The sequence below is a fragment of the Nyctereutes procyonoides genome, unplaced genomic scaffold, assembly GCF_905146905.1.
Source record: "Nyctereutes procyonoides isolate TBG_1078 unplaced genomic scaffold, NYPRO_anot_genome, whole genome shotgun sequence".
NCBI lineage: Eukaryota > Metazoa > Chordata > Mammalia > Carnivora > Canidae > Nyctereutes > Nyctereutes procyonoides.
Window position 1 is genome coordinate 6,314,587 of NW_026575033.1, and position 27,604 is coordinate 6,342,190.

General features: G+C 41.2%; 1 protein-coding gene and 1 pseudogene across 1 annotated transcript in view; one reads left to right on the forward strand and one right to left on the reverse strand.

The window, feature by feature from the left end:
• Window positions 1–27,604, forward strand: part of ATP8A2 (ATPase phospholipid transporting 8A2) — a 491,575-nt gene that overhangs the window by 198,910 nt on the left and 265,061 nt on the right. The window lies entirely within an intron of this gene.
• LOC129504653 (FAU ubiquitin-like and ribosomal protein S30) lies at window positions 11,253–11,713 on the reverse strand (annotated as a pseudogene).

The following is a 27,604-nucleotide window of genomic DNA, read 5'->3' on the forward strand; positions in this document are numbered from 1 at the left end:
CCGAAAGTTCCCTTGTGTCCCTTTGGTTTGGGTAGTGTTTGCCTTTTTTTGTTTGGTTTTGTTCTGTTTGTTTTCGGATGCAGTAAGATGCATGAGATCTACCCTCTTAACTTTTTTTTTTAAGATTTTATTTATTTATTCATGGGAGACAGAGAGAGAGAGAGAGAGAGAGAGAGAGAGAGAGAGAGAGAGAGAGGCAGAGACACAGGCAGAGGGGGAAGCAGGCTCCATGCAGGGAGCCTGATATGGGACTCCATCCTGGGTCTCCAGGATCAGGCCCTGGACCAAAGGTGGCGCTAAACCGCTGAGCCACCCAGACTGCCCCCTACCCTCCTAACTTTTTAGGTGCACAACACCTTAGTGTCAGCCACTGGCCCTATGTTGTACAGCAGATCTCTGGAACTTGCTCTTGTGTAACTGTACCTTTCTACCCATTGAGTAGCAACTCCCCGGATCCCTCTCCCCTACTCCCTGAGGACCATTTGTCTACTTGTATACCTTTGACTATTTTATATTTTAGATGCTTCATGTAAATGGAATCATGCAGTATTTGTCCTTCCATGACTGACTCATGTCACTTAGCATAAGATCTTCCAGGTCCACCCGTGCCATCACAATGGTAGGAAGGCCCATCTGCTTGAAGTGTCTCTGATTCAGTCTCTTACTTATTTAACTTTCAAGAAGAAACAAATGACAAGAAAGGAATGTTTCCATCTTTGGTTTGTCAGAGTTTTTAAATAATACATTTAGCCCCATTTTGGGCAACAGGTAAATTGTCAACAGGAAGTATGTCACATTGATGGAGCTAACTTAAGTTGCCAAATTTTGGAAGCTGGACTTCGTTTGAGTTTTATGGTTGGTGATTCTTAAGCTTTATTTCATTGTCATCCACACAGCTTTGCTGGGTCAGCAGAGACCAAGAGCATCTGCTGAAAGATTTGGTTTCTGTTGTTTCTTGTTAATCAGGTAACTGTGCTCTGTTGGAGTTCCAGGGCCATGCTGGCTTTCGTGGCTTAGTTCCTGATAGGCCAGCAAATGCAAAAGAGGTAGGCAGACAGATGGATGGACAAAAGGACAGCCAGCCTCTCTCCCACTATTCCATCAAAATCTTGACACTTGGGTCATTTGAGAAAAACAGAGCCAGCATTTTTCTCCTGCTAAGCAAGTATTCATAGCAGTGTCCTTTCACCACTTGGACATACCAGCCATTAAAGACCAGAGTAAATATACCAGTTTGAAGATAATCCTTTCTCAAATATACAAGTGCCAAGTTAAAACCATCTGTCAATCATTTGTGCATTTTTTTCCTTACTTTTATTTGTTTTAGTGGGTAGGTGTTGTTTGAAAATACTGGAGCTTGAGAAATTAGCAGTCCTATGTTATCACAGTATTTTGCCAGTTCACAGATAACTGAACCTTGAGTTCGTGTTTTCTCTTTGTGAAATCATGACAAATACACATTGAATTTTTTTCCTCACGGGGATTGATGCTTATTTGTAGATTATTTGAGTATATGGATATAGAGACATACATGTTCAATGGTTTTTCAAACTCCGTACTCACATCAAACTATGAATTTTGAATGATCAAATCTGGAAACAAATATAAGAATATCATAGAAGGTAGTGAAGCCTTTTAAAAATGAAAAACAAATAAGTGCTGAGTGATGTTCATTTACTTGAACAACACTCGGGATCTGAATTTATATTGTTGTGTAGCTGTAATTGTATGTTAACACATGTAAGTATAAACATAGCTACATAAAGAGTAATAAATGATGGATGCTTTAGTGCTAATACCAACATCTCATCAAGTCTGAAAATATTTATAATCATAGAAGTGAAAGAAATAAGGTAGAAGTTTGCTGGGGTTCTGCTTGTATTTCCTTTGTTTGAAAACCACTGCAAAGAGTCTCAGGTATGATTCAATTGTTGGGGATCTTGCATTTCTACATTTATACTCAAGACTGTCTCAAGTCAAAGATTTCTTTATATTAAGTATTGAGTGTGTTTAGATAAAGTGTGGAGAAAAACAGGACTTTCCCCACATCTTACAGGCCTATTTTTAGATCTCTTTTGCTGTATTTGATCCTGTTATTATTTGGGAATAAGCCGGTATCTGTGTGATGGACCACATAATGGCACCACCCCAGGTCAGCTCATTAGCCTGCCCAGGCTCTGTGCTGTGGCCTGGCCGAGGATGTGTCTACTGATAAAGGTGGATGAGTGAATGCAAATGGTACAAACTTTTCCTGCCAAGAGGATTCAGAGTAATAGGAAGGCCAGCCAACCCATCAAAGACAAATGGTAGCACAGATCATAGTGTGAGGTGCCGTAAAGTCAAATCTAGGAAGACGAGGGGTATCATTAGCACAAGGGCTGGCTTTCTGGTGGGAAATACTGATGATATTGGCAGTAACACTCAAGTTGTCTTTGTGTCCAGAGTGTCTAGAAGCATTTAATATTTATTACTTTGGAGAATCCTTAAAGTGGTCCCACAGAGAGGAAACTTAGGATCCTTACCTTATGGTTTGGTGAGCACAGACACAGAAGGCTAAGGACATTACCCTGAGTCCCTTAGCTGTAATGAGTAGGTTCGAGGTGTGAACCCTGGTAACCTAACTCCAGAGTTGATGGTGGAAAACAACTCTAAAGATAATGGGGAGGATCTGCAGTGTTTTATCCAGATGAGCAGAGCTCACATGTGTTTAGGGAAGACAACAATATGAAGGTCAGCATAGACCGTGTATGCGAGACATGAGGGCCTTTCAATTCTTCAACTTCGCAACAATGGGGACATCAAATAGGGTGGTGGTAGCCTGAGTCTCTGACACAAAGTAGGTATTCATCCAACTGTTGGACTGAATTTCCAGATTTTCTGGAGTGGACTGTGATCCAACTTAGCAGCCATTAAGGAGTTAGAATCAATAACTCCTAGTGAGTGAGTGAATGTAGTTGGAGCTGGTAGGATGGGGGAGACGTTAAGATCCACTGTAAGATAGGCCATGTCAGAGGGGATACTAGAGGAGGAATTAATTTATTTCCAGCCTTTCTAAGTGCTGTATAATCTCTAGCAGCTGCCAAGGGTTCAGATCTGGTACAGGTGGGTGACCGCCAAGTCCAGATTCCTCCAGTGACAGGCTCTTGATCTGTATGAAGCTATAGAAAATGCCTTCTTGGCTATTTGCTTTTAGCTAGCATTTATAGAAAGACCATTTTGGATCAGTCCCTATAGTCTGTGCTGCTATGGAAGAAAAATGAGAAAGAGTCAGAGATATGGTCTCCCTTAGCCTGTGGTTCTTGTGGAAGAAAGTAATATACCTTTAGAAAATACATAAAACCACACATGTAGAAGACAATAACTGATTGAAAATTAAGTACTATAAAGCTGTAAGTTCTAGTATTTATTATTGGAATTTGTCCAATCAGGGAAAGTTTTCCAAATGCAGGTGAGCTTTCTGCCTCGTGCAGATGGCGATGGAAGTTTTCAAACATGGGGAGAGGCCCACACTTGCCTCTGAACCAGGCTGGATGAACCAGGCTGGATTTGAGAAGGGCAAGCCTTTAGAAGGAATAGAACTGTCACAATTGGAGCAATCTAGGAGCCTGGATGACGTGTCTTTTGGGGGCACTAGACGAAGTGATCATCTTCATTCATAGAACATATTTGTTACCCTTTTTTTTTTTTTACAGGCAAAGGAAATCTGAATGTTTTGCAGTTGATTTTGAGGAGGCACTTCCTTTCCCATGTTAATTTTCTTGTGATGTGAAATAGCACCTATATGCAGTCACTCAAAATACATGCTCTCCTCTATCAACTTATTTTGATGTTTGACTTTAGGTTCTGAGCCAGGGCTGTGTGAGCAGTTCTCCCATTAGAAAAAGATTCTTGAACCCCTCTTAGTTTGCACAGACTGTGTAGGTCTTCACCTTCGAAGTGTTAAGATGATCTTCACTGGTTAGTGCTGTGGCCTCTAGGACTCCGAGCCCAAAAAATGGTTTTGTAGGAAATCCCTCTTTCTAGGGACACATTCAGAACAGGAAAAAAAGTTGAGGAAAGAGAAGGTTTTCACATAACTCAGACCCTCTGTCAAGGTGGCTGAGAGGCAGGGCTTTAGGTGAGGTCAGACTTGCTTGAATAAGAAGCCCACTCAGGGTAGAATCCATATGCTGCCATAGCAAGGCCAATCATGTTTGTTTGTCAAAGCTCTGAGGGCTCAAAGGGTCTAGATGATACTAAAAAGGATCTAAGGGACTCCCCTAGTGCTTGCCCAAGACAAAAAACACAGTGAAAGTAAATCTGATACTAAGTGCTGTGAACTTGAGGCACCTGGGTGGCTCAGTGGTTGAGCATCTCTACCTTTGGCTCAGGTTGTGATCCCGGGGTCCTGGGATTAAGTCCCACATTGTGCTCCCTGCAGGGAGCCTGATTCTCCCTCTGCCTATGTCTCTGCCTTTCTCTGTGTGTTTCTCATGAATAAATAAATAAAATCTTTAAAAAAAAAAGTGTTATGGACTTAATTGTGTTCCCCCCATATTTCTATGCAGTATTAATCCCTAATGTGACTGTATTCAGAAATAGAGCCTTTAGGAGGTAATTAAGGCAAAATCCGGTCTTAGTGATGGGGTCCCGATCCTATAGGATCAGTGTCCTTATACTAAGAGACACAGGAGAGCTCCCTGCCATGTGAATACACAGTTAAGAAGGCAGCCATCTGAAAGCCAAGAAGGAGAAACCAGAAACCAAACTGGTTTTTGATCCTTGGACCCCCAGCCTCCAGAGCTGAAAAAATAAATTTCTGTTGTATAAGCCTCCCAGTCTATGGTGCTTTGTTATGCCTGCCTGTGCTAATACACAAGCTTGGGTTTGTTTCTACATTGCCTAAGCTAATTAATAAAATCCTCACTTCTTTTTAATCAGCTGGAATTACCTTAATGAATTCTGAGTTTGTGAATCTGGAAGGATTGGAAAGGGGGCAGTGAGTGACAGGTGGGAAGAATTGCATGAGCAGATGATAGCCTTAAGAATATTTCCTTGCAGAATAAGCCTGGGAATGCTTTGTATTTAAAATTGTGCCATTCCAATAAAGGTTAAGTCCTTTTACATGATAAAAGCAAAGGTAAGGAATATCTTTATGGGGCTAAAATCTTTAATATTATATTTAGTTTACTACACCCATTTTCCCTTAAAACTATCCTAGGATTAGCCTGATTGATTTTGCTTTAAAATAAGTTTAGCAACTTAATCCCTAAAAAATATAGATGGTGACCATTGTACAAAATCCTCTTTTCCCAAAATTATGTCTGTTTCTCTTTCATTAAGTTCCCAACTTTGTTCATTCCATATCTCAGTTTTGATGTAAGTTTTAAAAAGCAGACATTGCTTCTTTTTCCAACTTGAAAGGCATTTTTTTTTACAATGGCATGTAACAAATTTCATCATTCTCACTAAGTCTGTTGTTTTAGATAGGAGGAAGAGGCAAGTTTTATTGGCTTAGAAATGTTTGCTGGTTTTCATGCATCATACTGTTTAAGCAGGTCTTTCTCTATGGAAGGAGAGTGATTTAGAATACGTGTATTAGCCCGCTTCTGAAAATCCTTAAGTTAACCAGTGTTATAATGAGTGCTACAGCTTTTATTTGGATATTCTATAGAAAAATTTTAAAAGGTCCTCATTTCCCTGAACAGAGATTCTCAGTCCCAATTCTAGAAAAGCCCAACTTGAACCCAGTAGCTGTTAGCGATTTGTTAATTTTCCTGTTTAGACCTTAGTACATTCTCTGCTGCTATTCCAGCAAATGGAAAAGTCTCCTAAGGATTATTTCAAACGTAGGTCACACTGTGCTTCTTGAAATGAAAATCAAAATGAGATCTGCATATATGCTAAATGAATTAAAGGTATGTGTTACAAAAATGTTTCCTCCCAGATACTTCTATGGGCTCCTGGTTTGTCCCGGGGAGATAATTATCCTGTGGGGACCAAGATCAGCATAGCCCCTGTCTCTATGGTACTTGTGGTCTGGAGAAGGAAGGGCCAACCATAAAAACTAGGTGGATTGTATAATTCTGAATTTACTACTTAGTCTCTAGTATTTCAGCATATAGAAGCTTTTGATCTCTGGTAGATAGAATTCTTAACTACACCAGCTTCTCTAATGCTGTAGGCCCATGTCGGTTCTGTGGCTACCCTTAATGATCAGCTTTGATTGGTCCAAAGCTTGGCTAAAAAGAAAAAAGCTATATGCTTCTGCTAAACAAAACAAAAACTCTTCTAGAGGCTTCTCATCTCTCTGAGAATAAAATTAAAAGGCCTTAACAGGATATTGCTTCCCCCTCGCTTCCCATGCCCCAACCACATTAGACTCTCTCTCTACCTCTGCAATCTAGACAGGCCACCAGCTCAGGACCAATATAGGGTCATTCTCTTTGTCTGTAAAGCCCTTACCCCAGGTGCCACATGGCAAAGACACTCCCTGATTGAGGTGTCTAGTCAAATACTAGCTTTTCAGTAAGAGTGTCCTTGAATTCCTGGTTGGATTAGTGCCCCTTCCTTTTTCCTTAGCTTTATTTTGCTAGATAGCATTTATTGCTACCTGACTTACTCTACTTTTAATTATCAATACTCTCTCTCCCCCCAACAGAATGTAAGTTCCATTAAAGCAGGGATTTTTTTTTTTGTCTTTTTCCCCCTGCTCCATCAACAGTGCCTAAAATGATGCCCAGCACATAAGTGAGTACTCAATAAATATTTGTAAATGATTGAATGGTGTGATAGCCTCCCTAAACCTTTATTTTCTGGGAGGCAGCTCACTCCCTTTTTGTAACAGTTGCTGAAGTTAATGCTGAGAACACTGATGATGTAACAATGAAAAGAAAATATTTATGGTATCACAGTCAACTCTTTTCTCCTTCCATTAATTTTCCAATTCAGGGCACCTGCTTAGCAGGTTCACCTACCTGCATATAGAAAATAGAGGGATCCCTGGGTGGCGCAGCGGTTTGGCGCCTGCCTTTGGCCCAGGGCGCGATCCTGGAGACCCGGGATCGAATCCCACGTCGGGCTCCCGGGTGCATGGAGCCTGCTTCTCCCTCTGCCTGTGTCTCTGCCTCTCTCTCTCTCTGTAGCTATCATAAATAAATGAAAAAAAATAATAATAAAATTAAAAAAAAAAGAAAATAGACATCAGTGTAAGAGAATATAAAAGCCCTTGGAGAAAACATAACCTTTTATATCTGAATTAGCATGTGGTTCTGAGTTCAGCATGCTCATGGGATCTCCACTTGGGCACTAGAAATAGGAAAAAAAAGCATTGACTGGACATGAATAAATGCTTCTTTGAAGTTACATTATTATTTTTCCCTTCCTCATGTACACATCCCTTCCTAAGGGTGAAGTTAGCTTCAATGACAGCTGGTACCACTGAATGCTACCATAAAATTGGTTCATTAAGCTAAAGTTTATGAAGCAGCTGCTAGGTGCCTGCGCTGTGTTGAGGAGAGTGAGGCAAGATGAGGCTGGAGAAGCAGGCTGGGGCACAGTCACATGGATCTGTCAATCACAGTGGGATTTGATCCTCAGCACAGTGTACGGCCTTAAAAAATTTTAACCAAAGAATGATGTGATCAGATGCATATATTTTTTTTTAGAGAGAGAGAGAGGGAAAGAGGCAGAGGGAGAGGGAGAGAGAGAATCTTAAGCAGGTTCCGAGCTCAGCGTGGATCTCACACTGAGATCATGACCTAAGCTGAAATCAGGAATTGGACACTTAACCAACTAAGCCAATCAGGTGCCCCAATAGGTACTTTTTAATAACTGTTTTACTGAGAAGTAATTCACATGTGGTACAATTCACACATTTGAAGTGTACAATTCAGTCCTTCTTGGAATATTCAGAGTTGTGCAGCTATCACCAGAATCCATTTTAGAATATTCTCATCACCCCCAAAATTTTCATCACCTGTTAGTCAATCTCAGTTCCCCTCCACCCTCAGCCTTAGGCAACTGCTGGTCCACTTTCTGTCTCTATATATTTACCTATTCTGGATGTTCCATATAAATGGAATTATATAATATGTGGTCTTTTGTGGCTGGTTTCTATCACTAAGCATAATGTTTTCAAGAGTCATCCATACTGTGGCATTTTACTTCTTAGGATGGATAGACCACATGTTGTTTATCCATTCATTAGCTGGTGGACATTTGGATTATTGACACATTTTGACTGTTATGAATAATGCTTATATGGACATTGATGTTTGTATGAATGTATATTTCCAGTAGTTAGGAGTACATACCTAAGAGTGGAATTACTGGGTCATTTGGTAAATCTGTTTTCTAAAAATAAAGGAACTGCCAGATTGTTTTCTAAAGTAACTATATCATTTTATATTCCCACTAACAATGTCTGAGGCTTTAATTTCACCACATTTTTGCCCAAACCTATTAATCGTTTTTATTATAGCCATCCCAGCAGTTGTGAAGTGGTATCTCATTGTGGTTTTTCTTTGCATTTCTGAAATGATTAGTGATGTTGAACATCGTTTTATGTGCTTATTGACCATTTTTATGTCTTCCTTGAGAAATATCTACTTAAATCCTTTGCTCATTTTTAAATTGGGTTGTCTTTTTATTATTGAGTTGTAAGTGTTCTTGATATAGTTTGGATACAAGTATTTTATGAGATACATGATTTGCAGATGTTTTCTACCACTCTGTAGGTTGTCTGTTCACTTTCTTGATGGCATTGTTCACAAAATAAAAGTTTATAAATTTGATAAAACCCCATTTTTCCACTTTATCTTTTGTCCCTTATGCTTTTGATCATGTCTGAGAAGCTATGGCCTGATCCAAGATCATGAATATTTACACCTATGTTGTCTAATAAGAGTTACAGTTTAGCTATTACATTTAAGTCTTTGATCCATTTGAGTTAATTTTTGTATATGGTGTGAGGTAAGGTCCAGTTTCTTTCTTTCTCATGTAGCTGTCCAGTTGTTCCAGTACCACATGTTGAACAGACTATTCCCTACTGAATGGTCTGGGCCAGATTTCTATTTTTAGAAGTGTACTCAAAATGGCAGCAATGTGGCTTAAAAGATGGTAAGAGTAGAGAAAGGGAGGTCAATTGGACAAATACTTGTTTAGCTTTTATCCTGTGTTAAACAGGTACTGGAACTGTGGTGATAAACAATATGGTCAGATGTAGCCCAACCTCGTGCTGGTACTGAGGACAAGGGTGCAAATCTAACAGGAAAAAGACAAAAGGAAATGAGATGATTCTAAACTGTGAAAGAAGAAACAGGGATGTTGTACACAGAAATGATGTGGCTATTGAATTGGTAAAATGTAAACTTTTCGAGTTTTTTTTTCCTTTTAGTTTCAGATATGACTCTATACTTTGGTTGAACATGCCAAGTCACATGAGTTGGGTGACTATGGAAAGAAAGATGTCTTTAGTGTCGTTGCGCCCTGTGTGCTACTTTCCCCTCTGAGTTTTACTTAATGTGTGTATCCAACTGCTGGCAGCATTGCCAAACTGACAGATTGAAAGAATGACCACTCTTTCATTCGTTCATGTATATTAGATTAAGGAGGTGAAAAGAAACAGATTTGAGGAAGGTCTAGATATAATATGAAGAGGACTTTGTAATCAATTATGAAAGATAAGAGTGAAGAACAGGGAATTGTCAGGAATGGGATCAGGGATTCAGTATTTTCATGGTGATGATAGCTACTTAATGCTGAGTGTGGGCTCTCTGTTGAGCACTTTCCAGGCATTGTGCCATGTAGTGCTCAAAAAATTCCTCTGAAAGTAGGTACCACCACTACCACTGTAGACTTGCCCTTGATCACAAAACTGTGAAATTTAGTAAATAACATGCCTTTTACTACTGTCATAAATGCTTTTACTTTGTCAAGCTTTTTTCAAAAAGTATCTGAATATTGAAAGAAAAAGGATATAATAGTCCTAATTAAATATTTAACAAAGAAAATTCCAAGGGAAAACTGATCAAAGCACTTAAATTTCCCATAATCTCACTGACTCTATATAACAAGTGACTATCTATTGGTGGATATGCTTCCTTTTTGAGAGAGAAACCCTCTTCTGAACACATTTTGTGTAATCGATCCTAGTCGGGTTTTTTAAAATATTTTATTTATTTATTCATGAGAGGCACAGAGAGAGAGAGAGGCAGAGACACAGGCAGAAGGAGAAGCAGGCTCCATGCAGGGAGCCCGATGTGGGACTTGATCCCGGGTCTCCAGGACCACACCCCGAGCTGAAGGTGGCGCTAAACCGTTGAGCCACCAGGGCTGCCCTCGATTCTAGTCTTACAGCGTGTGCTGGATGGACAGGTCCTTATGGTGTGGTGAGTGCCTCATGCACACAAGTTGAATTTAAGAAATGAGCTTAACCTTGCTTATCTTTGGCATTTTAATTTCTTTCTCTTACTACATGATGTATGCTTTTTATTACAGTGCTTAAAAGTCTAGGCTAATGAAAAAAAGACGATATTATCAGTAATACCTGGGGTTAGGTGGGAGAGGTGACAGGAGGACTCTGGGGTGTGGTGCATGCTGCCTGTTCATAAATTGTCACATTCATCCTGGCACTTTACTCCCTCGATGTTGGAACTGGTTAGGTCATCAGATTTTAATTTGTGTAGTGGTGTACTTTTTTTAGAGCAGGGTAATGACATAGGAAAGTTGGATTGAGATCACTCTTTTGTCATATTAATGAAGTACAGCAACTATTTTAAAACTGACATTTGTGTAATTCCTTAAGTTGGAGCCATTCTCTAATTATAAAATGTTTTAAGGAACATTTTAAATCTCTGAGACTAGGAGCAGAAAAAATACAAATGACTAGAAATATAAAAGTCTTTCATTTACTATTTTTTGACTTTCATTTCCTTTTTATTGCCATATTTTTCTTAATCTTTTGGTTCTTATCTGTTAATCACTTTTGTGGTTATGGTTGCCAGCTGGTATACAAAACTGAGAGCCTATTTGTTGTTATCTTTATGCCAATCTGTTGTGTCTAGAGGAATATAGATTTTTTTTTTTTTTTTGCGCAATGAGCTATGAAAATCAATATGTACTAAAAAAGAGAGAGAGAGAGATGCTGCTAAAAGTCTAGCAGCCATCTAGGAAACATCTGCCAAGGACACCAATACATAGGCTCAGCCTCCTGAGACAGAATATGAATCAAGAAAAGAAAACTAGGTTGTTGTTGTTGTTGTTTTTTTTTTTTTTTTTTTTTTTCTGAACCAAGTGGCTTTATTGGGGAGAGCCAGGATTACAACGGACTTAACAGTTGGCATTGGGGCCCTTCTTCTTGCCAAAGGTGGGCACAACGTTGACAAAGCATCGGTTGTACTGCATTTGTCGCTTGGCTCGACCTGTCTTCTTCTTTTTCTCCTGTTTGGCCACCTTGGGAGTCTGCCCTCTTACTTTCCCAGCACGGGCCAGGGAACCATGGACTTTACCTCCAAGCATGTGGCCAGCTACCTTCAGGGTGGTCAGAGCCTCCAGTCCACACTGACTAGGGTAGCCTCATCCTCTAGAGGCGAGCCTGCCAGGAGCAGGACTTGATCATCCAGGGTGATGCCCTCCAGGGAGGCTACATGAGCCTTGCCTTGATCTGGGCGACTGTCTCCTGGCCGATCATCTCGAGGGTGTGTAGCTCCTGGGCGCGGACAAAGAGCTGCATGTCGGTGACAACCGCGGACACCACAGCAGCTACCACGAAGATGGAGTCGAGCGGTTTGTTTTTATTAAGCCAGAAATTAACAATGAAACATCAGCAAATGAAACAATGAAATTAACAATGAAAACCATCAGCAAATGGTTTTAAGCTATTTTTAGAAGTTTTAAAAGTTGTTTAAGAGTAAAGGTTTACAAATATGTACCATTTTGTATAGTAACAAACGAAATTTGGGATTCTTCTGTTGTAACTGGCTTTTGGCGTTGGTCAGAATGAATGAATGGGCAGATGGACAAAGTTGGTGCAAAATGGCAGAGGGACTCAAAGAGAATGGGCCATCATTCATATAAAACGTACCTGCATGCAGTGGATACCCAGTGACATGTTCTGTGTATTGCAGGGTTTCAAAAGACTTTTGCCTTGTTTTGCCTTTTTGAATTTGAACATGTGTGTGAAGCTCATAGGTCAATTTCTGTGAATGCTTTTCCACATGGACTTCCTCAGCTAAGCACTTAGATTTCATGAATCCGATTCAGTGCCAGGGAAAAGCTTCATGATTTGGCTCTAGGCTTTAATTTTGAATGTCTTCCCATTTCATTTCTTGCAAAATAAAGCAGTTCCACAGCATCACACCCCTGTGCCTGTTGGGCAGCTGCTCGTTCTCCTTCAGAGATTGCCAAAAACATTTTAATTAGTCCATTCACGAAGGAGAGGGAAAATCAGATTAACTGTTTCTTGGCACGATTGACTTTCTCAAGCCCAGGGAATGAGTTTCTTTAGGGGGCCCCAGCCTGCCTGGATTTATGTGGACAGTCAATGAGAGCAACTGGCCTATCAGCTCTGAGGGTGAAGTGAACATTGCCTCTTAAATGGGAAAAACTGATAGGTTATGTAGGTACAGGGATGGACAGATGAATGATTCCCAGGAAAGCATTCCAAGAACATTTACTACCTCGCTGATTTTAGCTGTTGTAATTTTAAGATGTTGCTGATGACAGTCTCATTTTACCTGCACACCCCCCATCACAAGTCCTCAGTGTTTTGTGTTATTCCTTTTTCTTATTCCGTTAGCAGTTCTTGATTCTTGTTTTTTTTTTCTTTTAGATCTAACTTTTCCTATCTATTCATTCAGTCTTCAGTAAATGTGCTATAGCCTCCTCTAAGAAGTGTATGTACATTCTCTTACTAAATCCTCATCCTAACCCCGTGGAGGCAAGTGTGGAACAGCGTGTCCCAGGGCTGGAGAGCAGAAGCTCAGCTGTGTCTTCTGTACCAAACAATTCTGCCCTTTTAGGTGTACTGTTCAGTGGATTTTTGTGTATTCACAGATATGAACAACTACCATCACAGCCAATTGGCAAACATTTCCATCCCCTCAAAAAGAGATCCTGTATACCTAAAATCCCAGCCTTTAGCCTAAGCAGCCCGGAATCTACTCTCTGTCTCTCTAGATTTGTCTATTCCAGATGTTTCATGTAGATGAAATCATGAAACAATCTTTTGTGACTAGCTTCTCTCACCTAAAATGTTTTCCAGGTTTATCCATGTCACTGTCACTGTGTATGGTGAAGTCATATTCCATTGTATGGAGACAACCCTGTTTGTTTATCCATTCATTGGTTGATGGATATTTGAACTATTTCCACCTTTTTGCTATGACAAATAATGCTGCTGTAAACACCCATGTTCAAGCTCTTATGTGGGCATATGTTGTCACTTCTCTAGGATGTGGAATCACTGTATGCTTCCCTCTTTGAGCACCCATCAGAATGCTTTCCACAGTGACCACACCATTTGACACCCTGCCAGCAGTGGGCAAGTGTCCCACTTACTCCACGTCCTCCCCCACACCTGTTATTATGTGACATGGTCACTGCAGCCATCCTGGCGAGTGTGAGTGGTATGGCCCCATGGGGCCTGTGGGCTCTGAACCCCCACAGTGCTCCCTCTGCCTCTATGTGCCTTCCCCTTCCTCTTCCACAGTCATGGGAGTCCGCATGGCTTCCCAGCACTGCATCAAGATCGCCCTCTCAGAGCCTTACTGACATACTGTGTGGTCCCAAGAGCTTCCCAGAGCAGGATGCTCAGGGGCATCCCCATTTCCTGCAGGGTGCTGTGTGTACTTCTTTGGGGTTACAAACACACTGCTGTTGACCTCGGCCTTGCATTCCAGTCTTCTTTTAGGCAGAGTAGAGACTGTCTAACTAATGAGACTGGTATATTTATTATAACCTGCCTGTGCTGAGTATGTTCATACTTCTGGACCTTTTTTCCTGCAATTCTTCTGTTCCATGAGACCCTTTCTGCATCTGCCAGATGGAATGGATTTCTTCCATGTTCCTTCAGTGTTTATTATTACCAACACTCACTTGGCACCAATTTTTTGCTTGGCATTTGTTATCTATTTGGGCTTTTGTGTGTACATACCAAAAATGCATATCACATAGAACAGCCACAATAAAGGCCACTATTTGTCACTCCCTGGTTAAGAAGCCAGGCCTTACCAATGCTGTCGAAGACTGCTTTGTACCTAGGATCACATCACCCCTTTTATCCCACAGAGGTGACTATTCGCATCAATTTTTTTGGTCTTTCACTTGCTTTCTTTCATAGTTTCTACCCATCTATGATTCATATTGTTTTCCTTACATGTATTTGAATATAGAGGAAATGGAATTGCACTGCAGTCTCATTTAGTTTGTTCAAGGTGGTTTAGTTTTAATCCATGTTAATTCATGTGGCCTTAGTGTGTTCATTCTCACTGCTACATGAAGTTCCATGGTGTGAATGTTACCACAACTTACTTTATTATTCTCTTGTCAGTAGGTATTTGGGTTGTTGCCAGATTTTTATTATTACACACAACATGGCTGAGAAAATAGTAAATGTCTACTTGTGCATATGTGCAAATATTTTTCTAGGGTATAATACTTGGGAGTAGAATTGCTTGGTAGTGGGGAATGTGCATTTTCAACTTTACTAATAATGCAAAATTATATTCTTAAGTGAACTGCCAACAATTTATAAAAGTTTTCCCTAATCCACATCTTGGCCAAGACCTGTATTTTTTAAGTATTTTAATCTTACCAACCTTGCAAGTGTGAAACGGCTTATCTCCTGGTTTCAATTTTATATTTTCTCACTTGTTCATAAGAGGACTTTATTATTAGCCATGCTTTTTTGCCTTAGTCTCATATCTGAATTAACTTGCCTATGATGACTTTTCTTTTAGTTAGCATCCTCCTAGCACATCTTTTCGTGTCTTTTTACTTTTGGCTTTTCTGTATTCTTTTTAAACATCATCTAGCTGGATTTTTGTTAGTTTTTTGTTTCTAATTCCAGTTGGAGGTTTCTGTGAAGCTGGAGAATTTTGTCCATTACTACAGAGACTCTAGTGATTGATTGTTGTTTGGGATTCATGAATAATGGGAGAAATGGGTTTGCATATGGCCATAGTACTAGGCAGCATTCCAGGATGATCCTAGGATTCTCTGCCCCTCTGATGGATACTCCCTACATAATCCCCAGGACTGAGAATATAATGGTTTTACTTCCATGATTAGGTTATCCTTTATGGCACAGTCAACTTTAAGAAAGAGAGATTATCTAAGTGGGCCTGACCTATCACATGAGCATTTTAAATCTGGTTCGAAAGGTCAGAGTTGGGGCAGTTGAAGAAATTTAAAATGTGATGAGGATTTGATGGGCAGTTGCTTCTTTGTAGCTGGAGGGAAACCACAGAGCAAGGAATATAGGTAACCATCAGAGCTGGGAGTGTCCCCACATGCAGCCAGTGGGGAGATACGGACCTCATTCCCACAACTTCAAGGAACTGAGTTTGCCACAGACATATGAGCTTAGAAGAGATCCTGAGCTCCACAGGAGAACCCAGCCTGGCCTATCCCTTGATTTTAGTCTTAGGAAATGCTGCACAGAGAATCCAGTTATCCTGGGCCTGGACTTCCCACCTCCAGGGTAGGAAGGATTTGTTATACAGTAGTAAAAAACTAATACAATCACGTTGCAGTTGAGAGAGCTTCGGGACACTGTTCAGGCATTTTCAGAAGGTAATTGGGGAAAAAACACCTGTATTTGAGAGGAAGATCTAGTCTGGGATAGATTTACAACTGTTGCTATAGAAACGTGAGGACAAACAAGGTGAATCAGAAAGTGAATAGGTGAAGAGCATCTAAACAGAGCACTTGGACAGCACCCCCATTTCCTACCGTGGAATTGTGAAGAAGGGTCTGATGGGCAAAGAGAGCTCAGAGCAATGTAAGTTACAGAAACTGTCTAAGCTTTATCTCAATGGCAAATTGTCACTGCCTTATGAGCTGAGCACAGGTTATGTACTAACCACTTTCAGAAATACACAGTGGTCTCACTGTTTTTTCTCCATTTAGAAAATTCACATTTTCTGGTGACTTTGGTGAGAAAACTCACCAGCATATACAGACTGCTGCCTTGTCCACAGGTCGTTTCCTGGGGGGTAGGGAAGAGAAACAAATGTCTATTGATCTCCCTTTTGGTAGGAATACCTTATGTTAGGAGTGGAAAAAATGAAGAAAAGCAGACCCGTATCTGTTGATGTCCTAGGATGGTAACTGGAGGGTGAGTGTGCAAAGGGTCAGGATGGTCAGGTAACCAACATAAGGAGAGTGGATGTAAGGTTCAGATGAATTTCATCCTATACCAAGCCCAGGAAATGATTGACCATCCTGGTTTCCAGGTGTCTTAAATAAACAGGTGTTCTCAGAATGAACAAGTGATTGAAGTACTAATTATTCAGCAACCTTTGTGCTAGCACCTGGATATTAGATGTCACCCAATATAGGTGTTTCCCTGCCGTCTCCCAACCCCCATCCATCCGGTTGGGCAGCAAGCATGCCAGTACCGTATAGAGGCCTTGCAGTGTGCTGGCATTTCTGTTACATCACCTTTGAGGACCATTGCTCACCTGGAGAAACAATCCTCCTCTACCAATAGGAAAAAACACAAGAACAAAACTAGCCTGGAACTAAAAAACTTTCCCTTAAACCCACAATTTTTCTTAAATATTTTATGCTCTACTTGTTCTCCATGGTCATGTCTGGTACATCAGACCACAGGGATCCCCCCCACCTGTTGCCATGGAGGATGGACTCAGATGTCTGCAGCAAACTCTGAGTATAGAGCTACATGCTGATCTTGCACACCAGGGTTAGAAGCAGTGACAGTTGACCAGGGTGGGATCTTAGGTCCTTTACAGGCCAGTGTTCAATCTGTGCTGACGCTGGCCCTCCAAGGTGGACCTTCCTAGACCTGAAGGACCAAAGACCAGCAGGAAGGATACCAGCAAACTTTCTCTCACATGGGTGTGAGGGTGGAGGGTGGAAAAAGTGAGCCAGGTCTTCTGAACCCCTCTTGTCACTTTGTGCTGTGGGTAGATAATTGAGAGTCTGCCTGAGGTAGCCAGGCTCCTGAGTGTGACTCCCAGACAAATCTGGGTAGACCAGGGCAGCCCCCGGTGTTGCAGTGGTTTAGCACTGCCTGCAGCCCGGGATGTGATCCTGGAGACCCCAGATGGAGTCCCACGTCGGGCTCCCTGCATGGAGCCTGCTTCTCCCTCTGCCTGTCTCTGTCTCTCTGTGTGTCTCTCATGAACAAATAAAAATAAATAAAAATAAAAACTTTAAAAACAAAACAAAACAAAACAAATCTGGGTAGACCAGCCTGGTGACCCTCTGCTTGACCAGAACTATCAAACACCTTGGTGCATTAGCCAACCCTAGCTGTGTACACTCTGAGCCTGCCTCACTGAATGCTTTTCTGACTTTATTACTGGGACGTTGCACTTTTGCTCGGTTAACTCCTGGACACTGCTCCCAACCTTGCTTTTACTTTCTTTCTCTATATTGTTGACTCTACCCCGGTTTTGCTCCTAATGTCCACAATACCCATAGGTCCTCATTCTTGTTTGGGTTCCTGCATTGTAAATGACATTTTTGTTTCTCATGCAAAAAGAATTATAATAAGCCCAAGGGGAAAAAGAGCCCGAGTCCACATGTGGTAAGACTAGAAAGAAATCAGACTGGTTTTCTTTCTGACTTAAGTCCTATCTCCATAAGGAACACAGAAGATCAGTCTGAGGACCTTGTGGCTGAATGTCACCTGCTGTGGCGGTACTGGTACCAGTACATATTGAGCACTTATTATGCGCCAGGAGTTTATACTAGGAGTTTTATATGTGGGGTTTATTTCATTCACATGGCAACACCAATTTTCTGGTAAGAAAACTGAAGTGTAGGAAGAATAAGTAACTTGACAAGCAAATACTGTTGCTAAACATATGTTTCCCCTTGGGGTATAGAGAGAAATACACTTACTAGAAAGCTAAAGGTAAAATAGTGTAGACTTATTTATCTCAAAGTCATCAGTGGTATTTTTCAGTTAAAGAAACCCTTTAATGAGAATTATTTTCCAAAGAGAATACTTTTCTGATTTGTATAAAATAAACTATAATGTTTTGTGTACATGAGCCAAAGTACCCTTGTGCTTGAGAAGGCAGATGAGAGCAGCAGAGCGTGTCTCTGTAACTAGATGTATGAAATGTGGCGGGACTGGGGGCAGGGGTGGGCAGGGCGATGCCTGGGAGGTGAGAGTCCTAGCTGCCAACTGCCACAAGCCCAGTAGCTGAAAACGACACGAATCTATTCTCTTACAGTCCTGGAGGCTCCAGGGGAGAATCTGTTTCCTTGCCTTTTGCAGGTTCCCATAGATGCTGAATTCTAAAGGATTTCTTTAAATAATAAATTCCTTGACTTGTGGCCCCTTCCTCCACCCTCTGCTTCTGTCATCACGTCACCTCCTCCTCTTCTGAAGTAAAATCGCCCTCTGTGGACACTTGTGATGACATTTAGAGCCACTCAGATAACCCCAGAAAATCTCTTCATCTCTAAATCCCTAATTATATCCACAAAATTCCTTTTCACCGGATAAGGTAACATTTGCAGGTTCTGGGGGTTCAGACGTGGACATATTTAGGAGGTTGTTCTTCAGCTTGGGAGCACATGGCAATTGATCACTTGCAAGGAGTCCTTTTCATGGGAAGGCAAGAGCTTCAGGGGTCTGGAGGAAATCCCAGCCACTAGGCAGGAGTGCTGGGGGGCTCTACAGGGAAAAGCTTACAGAATGGCCCTGAGAAGAGGGTGCAATGGCTTCATGTGGCTATCTTGATTTTCTTTTTCTTTGTTGATTTTCAGTGTAGTAATCTGGTATCTTTATCATCCCCATCCTTCTCCTGCTGGGGCACAGTGTGCACATACCTCTGTGCAGAACTGAGGTAAACAAAACCACAAAATCTGGGGCACATTTCTCCCCCAGATCTCAGAGTAAAGCTTTTTATATGTAGATCAGCCTAACCCTGTGGTGTGATAGAGGATGTAGAGGTCACTGGAATTTTCAGGATAAATCATTAACCTTGAAAAATATTCAAGCTCAACCTGTGAACAAACTTTGGTAATCTGCGAAACATTGTTTACTGGAACATTACAGAAAGAAGTTTGGAGCTTTTGGGTTTTTTTTGTTTTTTGTTTTTTGGTGGTGTTTAGTTTCACAGGAACATTAGTCACCACACAGTGCTGTGGACAACCAGGGAGGCGATCTTGTCATTGTCATTATTTGTATTCTCTCTTGTCAAAGCCACAGCATCCACCAGACGGTAAGAGCTGTATTTGCAATACTGAAATGCAAATAGCACAGGTCTTTGGACAACTTGAGAACTTGTGTCCTGGCTGATTGGAAATGCTCATGGCTAAAGTCAGCCATCATCCGGAATAAACTTCCCCAGAGGGAATTGTTCAGACTTACGCGGGGACTGCTAATAAAACACAAACTAGAAAGTGTCCTCCAGCAACAAAAACACGTGGGATGTTTTTCTATATAATATTTCACATTAAATGTAATTGTAGATTAACTTTTATAGAGAAAATATTTACCCAAGCCAGATATGCTTAAATCCTTTCATTTCCTCAAGTATGACAAAGCACTGGGAATATGCTCCCCTTTGTAATTTCCTACCGATTTGCCCCAGTTATGGATAGAACATTAACTCTGCAAAGTCTGCATATGGGAAACTACCCCAGACGGAAATCTTAAATTGGCCAGACCCTGACTCTGGAGTTGAGGCCTCTGTGCTGCGGTCCCAGCATTGAGGCCCACCCGTGGTACATGGCCTGCTCACCAAGCACAGCTTCCCTTACCTTGCAGTTCTGTCCCCAGGGTGTGGTGAGGGCCAGGTCATCCACAAGGCTCTTTCCTGCTTTTAGCTCACATACGGCTCGGCTTCAAAGAACCACATGCTGGCTTTAGTTAAAGCCAAAACCTGTTTTTATAGTCTTTATGAAACGTCAAGACTTGGAATAATAGTCCTTAGTTCCTATTTTATTTAATCTGTTTATTAATAAACAAATTACTAATAATTTCTTATGGAGAATTTAATAATATCTAAATTCCTGCTGTGAATGGACTTTGAAACCATAGCGATAAAAAAAAAGACAAAAACAAGATTTTGAAGTGAAACACTCCTGGCTTTCAGTCTGGCCTCTACCATTTACCAGCTGTGGCCTTCATCCAGGAGTTGGCTAGAATCATGCCTTTTAAATGGTATGAAGTGGGGACATCTACCTCAAGGACACATCCTTGCAAATGGTCCTTAGTATAGGTCCTTAGTATAGTACTTGGCTGATAACATTACCTGTTTAATAATGGAAGTAACAGTAGCATCGAGTTCTTGCCCGCTATTTCATCTATGCAGGGCCTTGCATCTTGAGCAGAAGCCACCAATATGTAAAGGTCATATTACTTTTCAGGATAACTTAGGATATTTCTTTGATCCATGAGATGGATAGATAAAATGTCTCTGCCTGAGGGAGAAAATAGACATTTTATGTGGTCAGGACTGCATCACACTATTGCTAGCAGACATGTGAGATGCTCATCTGGAAATTGTGGGTGCAGCATCTGAGCCTCCAAGAAGGGGTCTCCTGTGTCGCAGGCCCTAAGGCTTTGTGTGAACAGAGCCACTTCTGTCCTGTCTTCCCTCTTGTGCTGTCTCCACAACTGTGGGCTTTCAGGTAGACATCCTCACCGCATCCACTGCAACAAGTGTGGGGAAACTGTGTAATTAGCACATAAATGTGGGCAGAGAATGGTGTGCCTGAAACTGTTGTCCAGTTAGTTGCAATTGCATTCTCCCTGGGAGGTGATAGCTGTTAATACTGCCTCGGAGAACTCTTTCAGAATGCAAATGTCACTTCATCTCAGATCCTGTCACATGGGTGCCCTTCCTGTTGTGTCCATATACCCTCAGTGCTGACCCTACACAAGATTTTAGTGGGTTTATTCAGTTACCCTTACACAAGACTACACCCTTGAATTGCCTCTGCTGGTTCCACTGTGCTCTTCCTCATTTTCTCCTCTGTTTTAGGACTCCAATCTAAGCATATTCACTTATTACCTCATAAGGCAGGATCTAGGTGACCTTGCTTTGATTCCCGCTCTTTCACTTTCCCTGTGCCTCTTGGCGCTTCTGTCCTACAGAGTACTGGGAAGGGAAGGGGTGAGATGCCACCCGCAGTGTGGCCAGACTAGATGCTGTGCAGGTGCTTTCAGGTATTCTCATTTGACCCTAATTATCACCCCCTTGACATTCCCACTGAGCTGGAAGTAAGTACTTTGTCGGCTGTTTTACAAGTAGGCAGTTTAGGATCAGAATTCGGGTCTGAGTCCAACTTACTACATCATTACTTGGAGTCTGTTGTGACACCAGGATCTTTTTCTTGGCTTGGTATTATTATTACTATTATTAGCATTATTGCCCTAGCAAGGCTTGGATGAAGTTGGTCCCGTCCTAAACTTGTTTGTCTTCTTTTGTCTGATTTGTTTCTTCCCCTTCACTTTTAGATGATTTTGTTAAACTAAAAAAGAATTGGTGATAAAAGATCTATAAGAGACTTAGGAACTCATCCTCCTTAAGCATTTCATAAATTACAATTAAGGGAAGATTGTTCAAAGTGCTAATAATGGCACTGTGAAAGAAAGTGTTAAATTTGGTGGCTCTTCCAAGACCTTGAGTGTTTAGTATGCTCACATGCCTTGTGTCAGAAGGGAATGCAGTATACAGGCACTTCTCGAATTTATTTTTGTCTGTCCATATCTCAATTTATTAGAAAGCAAACATCAGATTAAGACAGATTTGTCTTCAACTCCATCAAATTGCTTCTAGTTTGGAAGAACAAAAGGGAATAGTGGTTTGCAAGTCTGGTAGGCTTGCAAGTGTCAGCTGTGTGTCAGGATTACCTGCTATTATATTGGTGTTCTCTGCTTTTACTGCTGGTGTTTAAAATGTAGTAAACGTGTGAAAGAGGGCTCACGTGGTAGCTTCTGCCCTTCTCAGAATTTATAGCCTCTGGTGGTATGCTACTTCACAGACTCACAAGTACTACCCAGTGCTCCTTTCTCTTTATGGGCTGAGCTTTTTTACTTTGCTCTGTATTCTTACTTTGCAGTTTTTTCAGGTTTAATAGACCTAACATGAATGCCATAAAGAGGGCCAACTGTGGACTCGCTGCTCAATTTTCTGATCTGGGAAAAGCTTACTACATAAGGTGGGATTTGACAAGGAGTTCTTGGGTTTTTATGGTTTAATTGGTTAAAGAAGGGACTACAGATAATTATTAAAGCCATAATAGTTAAAATATTGTCCAGTTAGATTCCTGTGCCTGTGGTTTTCCGCATCCTCTTCCTAGATGTTTTTGGCCATACAGTGTTTTTTATTCAGAGGGACCCCTGTACTAAGTTACTAAGGTACTAAGTCCTTGAGAGCCAATGTAAGATATTTGGCATCACCCAGCCAATGTAAGATATTTGGTGAGTGGAACATCTCTGTTGGCATAATCAAATTCACAAAAAGTAGTATATAATGCTCTAGTCAGCTTTTTTTTTTAATTCAGATTTTTTAAAAAGTGGAGGGATGTGTAGCAGAATCTAACACACGACACACATGAACATGAGAAATGGGGCTCACTAGATGACTCATATGAAGGTGTCACTTAGAACTGGGAAAACACTTTGTTTCATGTACAGCAAACTTGTTCTTTCTACACAAAACTGTGAGCAACTACATCTGAAACTTGATTTCATTTATATGAAAGTCTGTGAAAAACTTAGGCTCAGAAATAAAAGTGATTTATTTGTAAGTGACAACATAAAACAGGAAAATGTCTTCCTTCATTGGTGGGCAGAGAATCCTCCCAGTTCTGGTGTCCCTGAGACATCCCTAGCGCTGTGTTCCGCTTCTCTGTGCTACTGACTTTTCACCTTCCAGCCTTTTCCCTTGCCTGTCCTCTTACGTTCCTCAGACATATTGCTCTATCTCCCTCAGGTCAGGATAAAACCAAGCTTTTCTCTCCCCAGCCCAAAGAGCTGGGCTTTTCCAAGAGGAAAGAAATCCTTACTCCCAATCATTGGAATTAGAGGAAAGAAGCAACCTTTCCCCAAAAAATAGTGTTTGGAAGTGGAAGTACTGATGGTCCCTTGCCAGTTGTTCCTTCCAGTGTCACGGCAGAGGTGAGCAGCATTGCACTATGGGAAAGGATCTGGACCAGAACTCAGAAGATGTGGTGGTGGCCACACAGTGATCCCATCACTAGCCACCTCCAGTGCCTTGAGCAAACTGTTCACACTTCAGGCCTCCACTTCCTGTTTGTGAAATCAGAGGGATAGGCTACATGATCTCTAAGGTATTATTTGTTGTTGTTCCAAAAGTCTAGATACTATTTAAATTTTAATACCTAAGATAAATAAATTAAATGTCTCCTGAATTTATTTTTAATATATTGTTTGTGGCCAAAAATATTCACTGATGTAAATTAATCTTTTAAAGAAGTGTTATTTTATTTCCTGTGAGACTATTTTACTTGAAATGTTTTATTTTTCATTGTGTCCTTTCAGTGGATTCCAATGCGTCTATGAGCTGAGTTGGTCTAACTAAGTGATAACAGAATGGATATTATGTTTTATCAAATCAATCAGTCAAGTCTCAAAGGGATAAAAATTGTGAAAAAAAATACATGATTTATTCCAGTAAAAGAAGTAACTTATGGCTGAAAAAATATACCCTGTATTACTGTATTATGCTGATTCATCCCACAGGTGTAAAGAAACCTGGAAAGCATAAACATTTGGAAGTTATTGAAAATTTATTGAAAATGGAGTACAAAACTTCCATCCTTCCTTTGTTCCTGTCCCAAATGTAGAATTATTGTAGTTGGCTATGGTTTTTCTTCTATCTCAGAGGTGTGATTTCCCTGCATGTGAGAAAAGTGAATGGGTTGGATCTAAGAATAATAGTACATGCCTTTATGATGAAATATAGACAGTGGGAGATGTGTGTCATGAAAGGCTTCAGTGCCTAATAAGGAAATAATCGGACTAACAGCAGGTGTTTTAATTAACAGAGAAGTTAGTTTATAGCATAATAAAGAATGGCATGAGGGATTATACTGCCCAGAAAACCAAGACAAATTGGGGGGGGGGCAATTTTTTCCTTCCTGCCCCTGTAAAAGTAATAAATATTGTTGATTTTGAAGAAAAAAAGAAGGAAATAAAAGTCACTAATGGTGTCACCATTCTCAGACAACTACTGTTATTTCCTTGTAACTCTTCTTGTTTGCATGTACCTGCATGTGAGTGCACATGTTTTATTTTTCATGGTGTACTCTGTGTATTATGCATTTTTCACAAAGTCTACTAGGTCAGAAATGGCAAGTGGAGATTAGAAACCTAGGGCAAGAGAGCTCCAAACTTATATTCTTTCCATGAGGAATCTCTGCCTTTTAATTCATGCTAATTTAATAGTTATTTGTTCTGTTCTTCATACTCTGTTTACCCTCTCACTTACTGGATTTTAATGGTTATTTTTCAAAGGTATGCTGTACAGTACTTGTGAGTGTTGAGTCACTTAATCTATTTTATCCATGGGCCTACTTAAAAAAAAAAAGAATCAGCTGTGGTCCAAAGAAGTAGCTTGAGAATTTATCCATTCTATCTCCTTTCTTCAGCTACAACTGCCCAGATGCTCTCTGTTTAAGGACCTCCTAACAATAAAATTGTAAACCACAAATAGTGTTTAATACCCTTTGATGTCAGCAAATTATTCCTTCTACCTAATTTCAATACCTTATGGCACAGCTTAACCCCTTTCTCTTTTGATTTTTCTCCATTGGAGATGAGGAGCAGCTGGTTACCTCTTTTGTAACATTGCCTTTTCCCAATGAACAAACAAGATCAAGTTACCCTCTAACTTTCTTTTCACGTTAAATTTCTTCTCTGAGTCCCTCTTTTACCACAACAAGTTTGCTATGAAGACTGCAAAAAGCACCCAACATGTGGTGCACGTTCAGAAATGAAGTTTAATTGGATAAACTTCAGTATTGATTGTGAGTTGCTGTATACATGAAGCATTGCCTTCCTTTCTAAACCCTTCTCCCCATCCTGGTCCCCATTTCTGTTCCTGGTTAGTACTACTTGGAAAGGCCTCTGTGTCCAACTGGGAATAGGAACAAGGCCCATTGCTGAGATAACACTTGGAAAGCCTGTCTGTAAGGACTTGAAGTTCTTAGCTAAAGGCTTTTCCTCATCTCTAGTCTATGCCTGTAGTATTGGAAGTGGGGAGTAAACTGAACATAAAACATTAGGGAACATTGGTTTATCTCTTCTGCAACTGATGTTCATGTAGTACTTTGCCATTTATAAACACATAGGATCTTTGCAAGCTTTTATTGAGCATCTCCCATTCGTGGCCCTTTACCAATGGATGAGATACTGGAGCTTCAGGGTTGCTTAAAGCAGCTCTTACCTTCAGAGAGTTCACAGACCCATAGAAGGGACAGAATGTAACAGATCATCATGAGCCATTGTGATAAGCTTTCTAACAGAGGTAAGATAAAGGTGTAGTGGTGGCAGAAAGGAACATGTGATTAGTTCTTTCTGATGGTCAAGGGAGACCCAAGAAAAGGTGGTTGACCTGGGTTCTAGCATGACACCTAAAGTATAACTTCATTTGTTGAATTCCATGTTTCCATTCCCCCACTAGAAGCTGGGTATTAGATCTTCCCTCTTGGAAATCCTGGGTTGCTGGTTGCTGGCTAGCTGGAGTATTGGATGTGAAAGGAGACATAAGTTTAGATATACCTGAAGAGTTAGGGGCTGTGTCTTAGAGGACACTGACTGAGAAATAAAAGTCAGAAATTTTTAAGTGAGAAAAATAACTGACAGGAGAGGAAGGATGAATGAGAGGAGAGGTGAATCAAGAAAGTAAGGATACCAGGAAACGTTTTTAGCCTTCCAAGGGAGAATAGATGGTAGCCCAGGAGATGGCTGACAATAGTGGGCTGGGGCCCGGACAGGGATTTTGAGAGCAGGAGTAAGGATGACCTAACTATCACAAATGGATGTGGTTTAAAGATGGCCCTTTTAGGGATGTGCTGTCATATTTCCAGATGTGAGTTGTGTTTCTGTGAGCCCTGAGTGCAACACAAGACCTATGAGACGTGAGACATGGTCTGCAGGCTGAACCGGAGCCACAGATACAAGTGTGACTGAGGATACAACCTGCACCAGGGGCTGGCAAATGTGTCCTGGAAGGGCTAGCTTGTAAATACCCCAGACTTCATGGTCTCCCTGCACTCAATTCTGTTGTCGCACAGAAGCAGCTGTGGACAATGCCAGTGGCTGGGTTCCAGTACAACTTAGTAGCAGGAATGAGCAGTGAGCTGGATTAGAACCATGTGTCTTCTGACCCCTGGTCTAGATAGTTCTCAACAGGGAGACTGTAGTTGATCGTAGGAGTGGATCAGAGTGTATGCTGTGTAGATATGCCTGATCTAGAGCTCCAGGGAATGCAGACCAGCAAGCGTAAAGGAAGACAAACCAGCAAATGAGATGCCTGTCAAGGAGAGAGGTTTTCAGTGTTTAGGGGGTGTGGGTCAGAGTCCACTGAGATGACCTAAGTGCTGGAGTAGTGACATCATGGTATCCATCCGGCAGGAGGGTGGCATCGTAGGGACAGGAGCACTTTGAAGAGTAAACAGAGGGTGAGTAAGTAAGGGTGTGGGGTTTTATCCCAGTTTAAATATGAAGGAACAGACTCTCACAAAGGTAAAGCAGATTACTCAGGCCTAACCCAACACACACACTCAGGAATTTGCATCTTGTTCCTGTGTGCAATTTCTAAAAACTATGCCCACTGGGGCCTGAGGTAATTCTCTTGGTTATTTTGTAAAATCTCAAGTTAAGAGAATCCTTTCTGGTTTGACCAAGGAGTTACCTGTTGGTCTACCAGTATGCAGGTAGTAGAACCTCCCTTCTAGAAGTAACCCACAGCCGACTCTGCCCCCAGGGACTATCACGTTCACTCGCAGAGACCAGACAGCACTTTCAATCAGTAAGGATACCACTTGCTGAGTCTGAGGACTGTCTCCTACCCTGGGCCGAGAGCATCAGGTGTGCTAGCTCATTTAACCTGTGTATCAGCCCTCTGATTTCAGAAGTATTATTTCCATCTTACCCATGAGAAAACCCTAGTAGAGTCCAAGATGACTCCCCCATCCCCGCCCAGAGTAAGTGGTGGGCTGGGATTTAAACACCCCTATCCCAGAGACTTCTCACAAGCAGAGGGGCACTGACTGCAAATCTGAAACACACGTGTGATGTCCCTATAGTCTCTAATCCTAGGGTCTCTGCCCCTCTCCCCCATCTCTTTCTCTGATAGTTACTATGATTTAATCTTTAGGAAGGTTGCAGGGCTGTGGAATTTTTTTATATCCTGTATTTTCATTCTGAGGTCTACCACCATGG